We start from the raw sequence: 9,189 nt of genomic DNA on the forward strand, positions 1-9,189 counted from the left end.
AGAGAGAGAGAATCTTAAGCAGGCTCCATGATCACTGAGGAGCCCGATGTGGGGCTCAATCCCACAACCCTGGGATCATGACCTAAGCCAAAATCAAGAGTTGGACACTCAACCAACTGAGCCACCCAGGCACCCCTAAAGCATTTATTTCTAAGAAAAAGTTGGTCTTCTGTGCTATTTTTTTAATTTGGTAAAATCTGTAAGCTTGGTGTTTGTTTTCGATTTGAGTAAGCACTAGTTTTTTGTTTTAAAATAAACTCCTTATTTTGGAATAATTTTAGATTTACAGAAAAAAGCTGCAAAGATAATAGGGAGTTCCTGTATGCCCCTCACCCAGTTTCCACTAATGTTACCATCTTACATTAGTGTGATTCAGTGCTATGGTACATTACTATTAATTAAACCACACATTTTATATGGATTTCATCAGTTTTTCCATTAATATCCTATTTGCTCCTCCAAGATCCAACCCCAAATACCATTGCATTTAGCACAATGCCAGTTTCACATCTACCAAAAATGACTAATTCTTTAATCTCATCAAATATCCACCCCATTTCCCTGGCTGGCAGATACATCTTGTAAGTTTTGGAATCTATAACAGTTCTGTCTCCTTCTTTTTGCTTTCTTGCCACTTACTGATGGAGGGAATTGGACCCATTGCCCTGGCGGCCATTCCACACTTTGGGTTGCACTGACCGCATCCCCCATGGTGTTGGTTTAGCATGCTTCTCTGTCCTCCCTATTTCCTGTGAACGGGCACCTAGATTTGGCCCAGGAGTGGGTGAAATTTTTCTCTAAAGATCCAGATAATAAATATTCAACGCTTCGCAGTTCATATGGTTTTAACCCTGCCATTGATAGGGGTGCCTGGGTGGCTCAGTCCTTTAAGAGTCTCACTTCCACTCAGGTCGCGACCTCACCGTTGGTAAGTTGGAGCCCTTCATCAGGCTCTCTGCTGTCAGCACAGAGCCTGCTTCAGATCCTCTGTCTCCCTCTCTCTCTGCCCCTCCCTCTTTCTCTCTCCCTCAAATAAATAAATAAATAAATAAATAAATAGATAGATAGATAGATAGATAGATAAAATAAAATAAAATAAAATAAAATAAAAAATAAATAAATTTTTAAAAAGCAGCCATTGACAATAGGTGAACAAATGGGTGTGGTTGGGTCTCAATGAAACTTTGTTTACAAATCCAGGTCAAGGGCTGGAAATCACTGGGAGACCATAGTCTGATGATCCCTGATCTAGAGGATCAATCGGATTCGGTTTTAGTGGTTTGGTTTGGTTTTTGCAAGAATAACTCTTTGACAGTGCTGGGTATTTCCTGTGGCTTCATCAGGTAGCACATCACATCTGGTTATCTCTTTCAGTGATGTTGAATTTTAGGGGCTCTGATATTACAAGCTTGATCCATCCATCAGGAAGGTCTCCATCAGTGGATTATATTTCAACCTTCCTCTCTCTTATCTGGTCGGGAGCACTTGTGCAGTGCATGCCTTGAGCAACCACACATGAGATCCTCTCTCCAGCATTTGTTATTGTCCCTTGGCATCTCTGGTTTCAAACAGCACAAAAAATAGTAGCCCTAGAGGTTCTTAAGAGTGCCACAAACTCTACCACTCAGTAAAGAAAAAGTTTCCAGGGAGCGCCTGGCTGCCTCAGTCAGTGGGGCATGCAACTCTTGATCTTGGCATTGTGAGTTCAAGCCCCACACAGGGTGTCGAGATGACTTAAAAATAAATTCTTAAAAGAAAAAAAGAAAAGAAAAAGTTTCCAGAAGATTTTTTGAGGAGGCACAGATTCTGGATTCCTCTGGATCAGAGGTTGTGTACAGACTGCAGTTTTCACTTTCCAGAAAAAGTGAATTCCTTGCCAACTTTTCAAATCTGGAAGATTTTACATAAAAGTCTGGCTTTTCCAGTCCTCTCGGAAAATGAGGGAATCTGGCCACCTTGGGCCCACATTCAGGTGTGGCAACAACTGACTGGAGCTAAGAGTGACTGTCCCCTTTAGGTGAGGCCTCTATATGAGGCAGACATTAGGAAATGGTGGGGACTGTGGCAACCTGCAAGGTACAGGCCCTGTCATCTACCAGGTGAGAGAGATGCTTTCCTCGAGTGCCTGTGAACTTCTCTGGCAACTTCAAAATTAGTTGCTAATGTTTCAGTATTTTTTTTTTTAATTTGAGAGTGAGAGAGAGTGAGAGAGAGCACGCGCGAGTGGGAGAGGGGCAAAGGGAAAGAGAGAGAGAATCTTAAGCTGGCTCCACGCTGAGCGTGGGGCCCGCGGACATGGGGCTCCATACCACGACCCTGGGATCGTGACCCGAGTGGAAATCAGGAGTCAGACGCTCAACCGACGGAGCCACCCAGGCGCCCCGTTTCTGTATTTAATACATTTACATCTCCCACCCCTCTCCAAGTTGTCACATTCCCCTCCCCACTTCTAGGTCCCACCCCTGCAACATTCATTGGTTTCTTGCATGTCTTTCCAGAGCGACCTCATTGCAAACACATGAAGTGGGCGGCAAGCACTGGTTTTCATGGAAAATCTGAAATGGCACTTTCCAGTGCTTTCAACGTTATTACCAAAGTCACAATCCATTAAGAGAAAAACCGTTTCTTATTCATTCATCCAACAAAAATTTATTGAGCTTTTTAACAACTCCTAGGCTCCGGGCATACCACAATGAAAAAGTCAAACGTGGTCCCTGGCCTGATGGAATTTATGGTTCTGAATATTATTCAAAATAGAAAAGAAAGAAGAAGCTGACTCTGACCCAGGGATGCCTTCCAGATACATTTTTCAAATAATGTACTAGCTTCGAAAGGGAGCTACCAGCATGCACATTCTCTAGCTAGGTGACAAAAAAAAAAAAAAAAAAAAAAGTACATTTATCATCTTTGGAACTCCATTGACAGAAAGTAAACCCCATGAATATTTCAATACGGGGAAAACAGGATCATATTCTATATTCGAAAATTACCAGTGACATTTTTCTTAGACTGCCAAAACAAGGAAATGAGAGACGTCTAGGGCTGCCCTGGAAACCACCCCACCATGGGCATCTTGCCTTTGGAATAAGCTAGAGGCGAGCTGGAAGTCGCTCAACCTGACCCAAATGAGAACCCTGGCTAAATTCCTTCCGGCCTTTTTATGCCTATGATCCTTGGGCACCACCCAAATTGCAAATTCTGGCTGGGCGTCAACAATCCAACAATTTTCTCGAGGCCGTTCCACGCTTCCTCCCTCTTTATCCATTTCTTGCCACTTTTCTCTCTCCCATTTGCACTGCCCGGTCTGGGCCTCTTATTCCATGAGCAACAAAGTCTGCTCCCATGCCCGCCACTTCTTCCTCGAATAATCACTCCACATCCTGTTGCCAGTTGAAGGCAGGCTCTCTGTTCTATGACACCGTGTCCCATAGGGTCATCCTGAGGCAACTCTTTTTTCTAGAGTTTGTATACCGGGCCAGAATGAGGGTTAGGGAGAGCTGTGACCATTCTCCTTACTCCCCCCACCTGCCCTCACACACACTGCGTTTTCTAAACCAGGAGTTGACAAATGTTTACTTGACGCACCTGACAGTAAGTATTTTAGGAGTTGTGGGACATACTGGCTCTGACCCAACTACCTGACTCTACTGTTGTAGCTTGAAAGCAGCCATAGACAATAGGCAAACAAATGGGCATGGCTGGGTTCCAATAAAACTTTCTTTACAAAAATGGGCCGCAAGACCAGATTTGACCCAAGGGAAGGTTGCTGACCTGTAGTCTAAACTATTAATCTTTCCAGCTGCTGCAAAACAAAGCAAACCCCTTCCTACTTGGAAATCACACTAACAAGGGGTGCCTGGATGGCTCAGCCAGTTAAGAGTCCGACTTTTGATTTCAGCTCAGGCCATGATCTCACAGTTCCAGGGATAAGCCCCACCTAGGGCTCTGTGCTGACAGCACAGAGTCCTCTTGGGATTCTCTCTCTCTCTCCCCCATTCTCTGCCCCTCCCCTGCTCACTCTTTTTCTCCCTCTCTCAAAATAAATAAATACGAAAGAAGGAAGGAAGGAAGGAAGGAAGGAAGGAAGGAAGGAAGGAAAGAAAGAAAGAAAGAAAGAAAGAAAGAAAGAAAGAAAGAAAGAAAGAAAGAAAGAAAGAAGGAAAGAAAGAAAGAAAGAAAGAAAGAAAAGAAAATCACACTAACTATATACCCCATCTTAACCTCTCCCTTGTTCCTGTCATGTACTCAATTCTCAGTTCAGCCATGTTTATTAAGGATCCTGGCATCCGGTTCACAGGCCATCTCTAGTCCCAACATCATCCTGGATGGTTTCTAAATCCACAAGGATGATCAGTGTAACACCATGGCCCTCACAGTGCCTTGACTTCCTCAATTCCAGTGACTTTCACCTCCACTCCGTTTCAACAACCTACTCCTTTGGGAACTATTACACTTTTGATATCCTCAAACCGATGCCCCAGGCTGACCGCAACTCCTATCCTACAGACTTTCCGAGTCCTTACTCCCCAGTAAATCTGCTCTTTGACCTGAGACCCCCTGCCTTTCCTCCCAGTTAGTTGGCCTCCGTCTGGCCTCACTTCCCCCCTCCCCAGTCTGGACACACCATGGTCAATCACTATTCTTTCCGGCTGCATCTTCAGTCTCCTCATGCTCCCTTCTTTCTGCTGTTCTTTGTCGGCACCATACCCCACTCCTGAATCAACTGAATCGCCAGATTTCCCTGATCCGGTAGCCAAGTGGCCGAACACAGTGGGTGAATACTGTACCACTGTATGAACCTGAGTCCCATAAAATCATGATTTTAAATCGTATCTGGGCCCTCACTACCTCTAGGCTATCTCTCTCAATGGCTTCTGTTTAACTCCCCTATCACATTTACCTTAGGCAAGACAACGTAGTCCTATAAAGAGATCTCAGGCTTAAAAAGCAAAGTTGGGTCTGAAATCTGGTTCCACTTACTAGATGTATGGTCTTGAGCAGGTGACCTAACTTCCTTTCACGTCAGTTTTTTTCATGAGTAAAACAAAAATAATTCCTACTTTATACGTTAAGATTACATATGTAAAACAACACCACCAGCAGCAGGTGCGCAATAAATGATAGCTATTAATACAAGCTCACATTCAGTAGGTGACTATCCCTCCTTCACTAAGCCCATTAAGTGTTTCTTAGCTGGAGTTTTCCAGAAAGCAGAGCAATGGTTGATGTGCTATTGGGTTGAACCATATGTAAGTGCTGAGATTCAACTGTTTTGACATACAGAAACCATCCGGTTCAACCTAATGCATTATTAGAGAATGCAATCCCAGAAAAGCAACAGGGAGGGAAAGGGGAAAACGAAGGAAAGAAGAGAGTCCATAGGAAGGTGCATCGGTATCACGCTTGACCTCATGGAGCCATTTTTTGAGAGATCATAAATACAAGACTTGCATCTCTGATTAGTCAACATGAAGGATGGAAAGAGAATGAATTTAACAGCTAGCTCTCATCTTTTATTGACCAAAGCTTTGCACCACTGGGCTGGGTTAACTCCTCTCCACTGTGCATGGAATCTCAACACCCGCAGGAAGGCCCCAGGGCATGTGGTGAGAAACTGGCAGATTGTACTGGTGTAAGTCCATCAGAGCCCCCTCAGAGAACTGGTGAGTAAGAGGTGGCCGACAGAACATATGAATTCCCTCAATTTCTTTTTACTCTGCACTTTCCTGTAAGTGCAATTCACTCTTTCTTTCACCTCCCCCACCCTCCCCACCCCCACCTGTGCTCTCAATCTTGATCCCTCCAACCTCCAGAACCTTTTTTACCTTCAACTTCTCCCACTGTCCTGATCCCTTCCCCTCTACCTTTATACCTGCTTAGGACTTTCCTTAAAATATCCTTCCCTTACTTCGCACAGGCTTCTGGCTACTTCCTTTCCTCTTTCTCTCTCAGCAACGTATCTTAAATGAATAATCCAGAGTTACTATCTCTACTTTCTCCCCTCAGGACCACATGAATGCATCTCATCACTGCACCGAAAACACCTTTGCTGAGGTCACCAACGACCATACCCATTTGACCATATCCAATAGACATAATTCTGGCTCCATCTACCTTGGTTTCTCTGCAACACTTGGTCTTGTTGACCCCTCCAGCCTTACCGAAATTCTTGGTTCAGTTATCATGCCACCATTATTTGTCACTTCTCCTCATTCTTTGGCTGGCCTCTTTCCTCTCAGCCTCTGTCCAGTCCTCAAGAGTTGGTGTGTTCCCAAGAATACTTTCCTCAGCCTCTCTCTCCTCTTGCCCTACACCCTCCTCTTACCCTCCCGAGAGGCTATCATCATTCCCTGGATTTCAAGTATCGCTATGTGCTGATGACTTCCAAATTCATATCTCCAGCCGGACCTCTCCCTGCACACTCATCTTGGAAACACCCACCAAGCAGCTGGATACATCCACCAAAGCAAGACAGCCCAGCTGCTTGATGGGTACTTCAAAACAGGCACCTCACACTCGACATATTAAAGCCTGAACTCATTATATTCCCCAACCGCCTCTACCCTAATCTTGCCCATAAACTCTATCTGCAGACAATGCCTGCTCTCCTCATTAAGGTGTTCCAGATGCTTGCTCTGATCTCTCTGGCTCAGCCACACCCCAGAACTTGGTATTTATTCCTGGACTCTTCCATTTGAGCTGCCCTTGAAATTCCTCTACCAGGGAAGGGTTTGGGTACTGGGAACAAGAATTTTTCACACACAAAAATCATGGACTCCTCTGTGCTGGCAGCTGGAGGCTGTTTTGGATTCCGTGTCTCCCTCTCTCTCTCTGCCCCGCCCCCCAACTCGCCCTCTGTCTCTCTCTCAAAAATAAATAAACATTAAAAAAAGTTTTTTTAAATAAAAGAAAAAGAAAAAGAAAGCTATTTCAGGGGAGCCTGGCTGGCTCAGTCAGTTAGGTGTCTGACTTTGGTTCAGGTCGTGATCTCACTGATTCAGAGTTCAAGCCCTGTGTCAGGCTCTATGCTGACAGCTTGGAGCCTGGAGCCTGCTTCGGATTCTGTGTCTCCCTCTCACTCTGCCCCTCCCCTGCTCGCGCGCTGTCTCTCTCTCTCTCTCTCTCAAAAATAAATAAACATTGAAAACAAAAATTAAAAAAAAAAAAAAAAAGAAAGCTATTTCAGGAATCCAGAAATGAGGTAATCAGCACAGCCAAGGCAACCACACCTGCCTCCTCTCTTCACTCGTAATCCCTTGTCCAACAGAATCTAAATGAGGAGCCTCAGCCAGCACTGGAGGACAGATGGCTATATTTGGAATAAGTTCAGAACATCACAATGACCAATAATGATTGACATCACTACAGGTCACTCTTGCTGTTTTAAATTTTTAACAAGAGGTCCTTTGCCACTTCAGCATAAATATCTAAAGCGTCCCCTTCACATTGAGCGCTACAAGTTCACGCTATTTACTAGGGCATTGCCAATACAGGAAGAATGTCTCCTAAATTGTCCATGCCTTACTTTGCAAATTGTCCTTCATTAGGCTCACATTTTAGAATTGAATTACAAGATTAAAAAAAAAAAAATTCTCTAAAGGCTCATACAGCTTTCATGGTTATAGCCCTGAAATAGAGGAGTTACACCTCTAGATATGACAAAAGCTATGATGAAAATGTTTATAATCACATTTGGTCAATCAACTACAGCCTTATTTACTCATATAAGGAAAGACATTTTACTTATTTGTTCCTATATCCAAATGACTTCCCATTTGAATCCTAGCACCAAGGATCCATGGCTACTGTAATCAAAATATAAAATGTGGGGATAGAAAGAAAGAAAGGATTATAAACTTTTATTTTAATAGTTACTAGGAAACTGGTTTGATAAACTAATATGACTAAGAAGATAATTACAATTAAGAAAGAAATATCCATGGGGCGCCTGGGTGGCTCAGTCGGTTAAGCGTCCGACTTCAGCTCAGGTCACGATCTCACACTCCGTGAGTTCGAGCCCCGCATCGGGCTCTGGGCCGATGGCTCAGAGCCTGGAGCCTGCTTCCGATTCTGTGTCTCCCTCTCTCTCTGCCCCTCCCCCGTTCATGCTCTGTCTCTCTCTGTCTCAAAAATAAATAAGTGTTAAAAAAAAAAAATTAAAAAAAAAAAAAAGAAATATCCATAATTCACTAAAACAAAATATCTTGTACTTGTGAGACACAATTTAATAAAGGTGTTGGAACATATTTTTTTACCTCAGCTGCAATGTATATACCACACATAGTATCTAAAAGTCTCAAAGATATTTTACATTATTCACAATAAATTCGTATGAGATTCAGTTGAATAACACCATCTGGCTATGAATAGAAAGAATTTAAATTTAAATTCCAAGAAATAAGATAAGGTAGCACATTTTCTTTGATCACTGTACTGCAAAACAGAGCAATGCTATGGCCAATCCAAGAAGACAGGGTCATAATCAAATGCCATTTAAAATAAAGCGTTATGGGGTGCCTGGGTGGCTCAGTTGGTTAAGCATCCAACTTCGGCTCAAGTCATGATCTCATGGTTCGTGAGTTCCAGCCCTGCATTGGGCTCTGTGCTGATGGCTCAGAGCCCGTAGTCTGCTTCGGATTCTGTGTCTCCTTTTCTCTCTGTCCCTCCCCCCGACCTCAAAAATAAATAAACATTAAAAAAATTATTTAAGAAAAGACCTTCAGTTTAAAACAATAAAATAAAATAAAATAAAATAAAATAAAATAAAATAAAATAAAATAAAGAGTTATGGTGCTCACTTTGGCAGCACATAGACTAAAACTGGAATGATGCAGAGAAGACTAACATGGCCCCAGTGCAAGGATGACATGCAAATTCATGAAGCATTCTACATTTTTTAAATAAAAAAGAAAAGAAAAGAAAAAGTTATGAAAATGAAGCATTTTTACTATTTAAGCCTTAGATAATCAAAATATCATTTGAACTATTAGAAATTCAAGAGTAAATCAAAATCCAAAGCAAGACCTATGATTTTTTTAAAGTTTATATATTTATTTATTTTGAGAGAGGGAAAGAGAGTACGAGGGGGAAAGGGGCAGAGAGAGGGGGAGAGAGGGAGAATCCTAGGCAGGCTCTGCACCATCATTGCACAGAGCCCAAGGTGGTACCTGAACTCACAAACCGTGAGAC

At 43.0% G+C, this 9,189-nt stretch overlaps 1 non-coding gene across 1 annotated transcript; it reads left to right on the forward strand.

The window, feature by feature from the left end:
- The first annotated feature begins 8,790 nt into the window (after positions 1–8,790).
- Positions 8,791–8,897, forward strand: LOC131503271 (U6 spliceosomal RNA). Its single transcript, XR_009257374.1, has one exon. It is a non-coding gene; the product is annotated as a U6 spliceosomal RNA (small nuclear RNA).
- Positions 8,898–9,189: the final 292 nt, after the last annotated feature.

The sequence above is a fragment of the Neofelis nebulosa genome, chromosome X (assembly GCF_028018385.1).
Source record: "Neofelis nebulosa isolate mNeoNeb1 chromosome X, mNeoNeb1.pri, whole genome shotgun sequence".
NCBI lineage: Eukaryota > Metazoa > Chordata > Mammalia > Carnivora > Felidae > Neofelis > Neofelis nebulosa.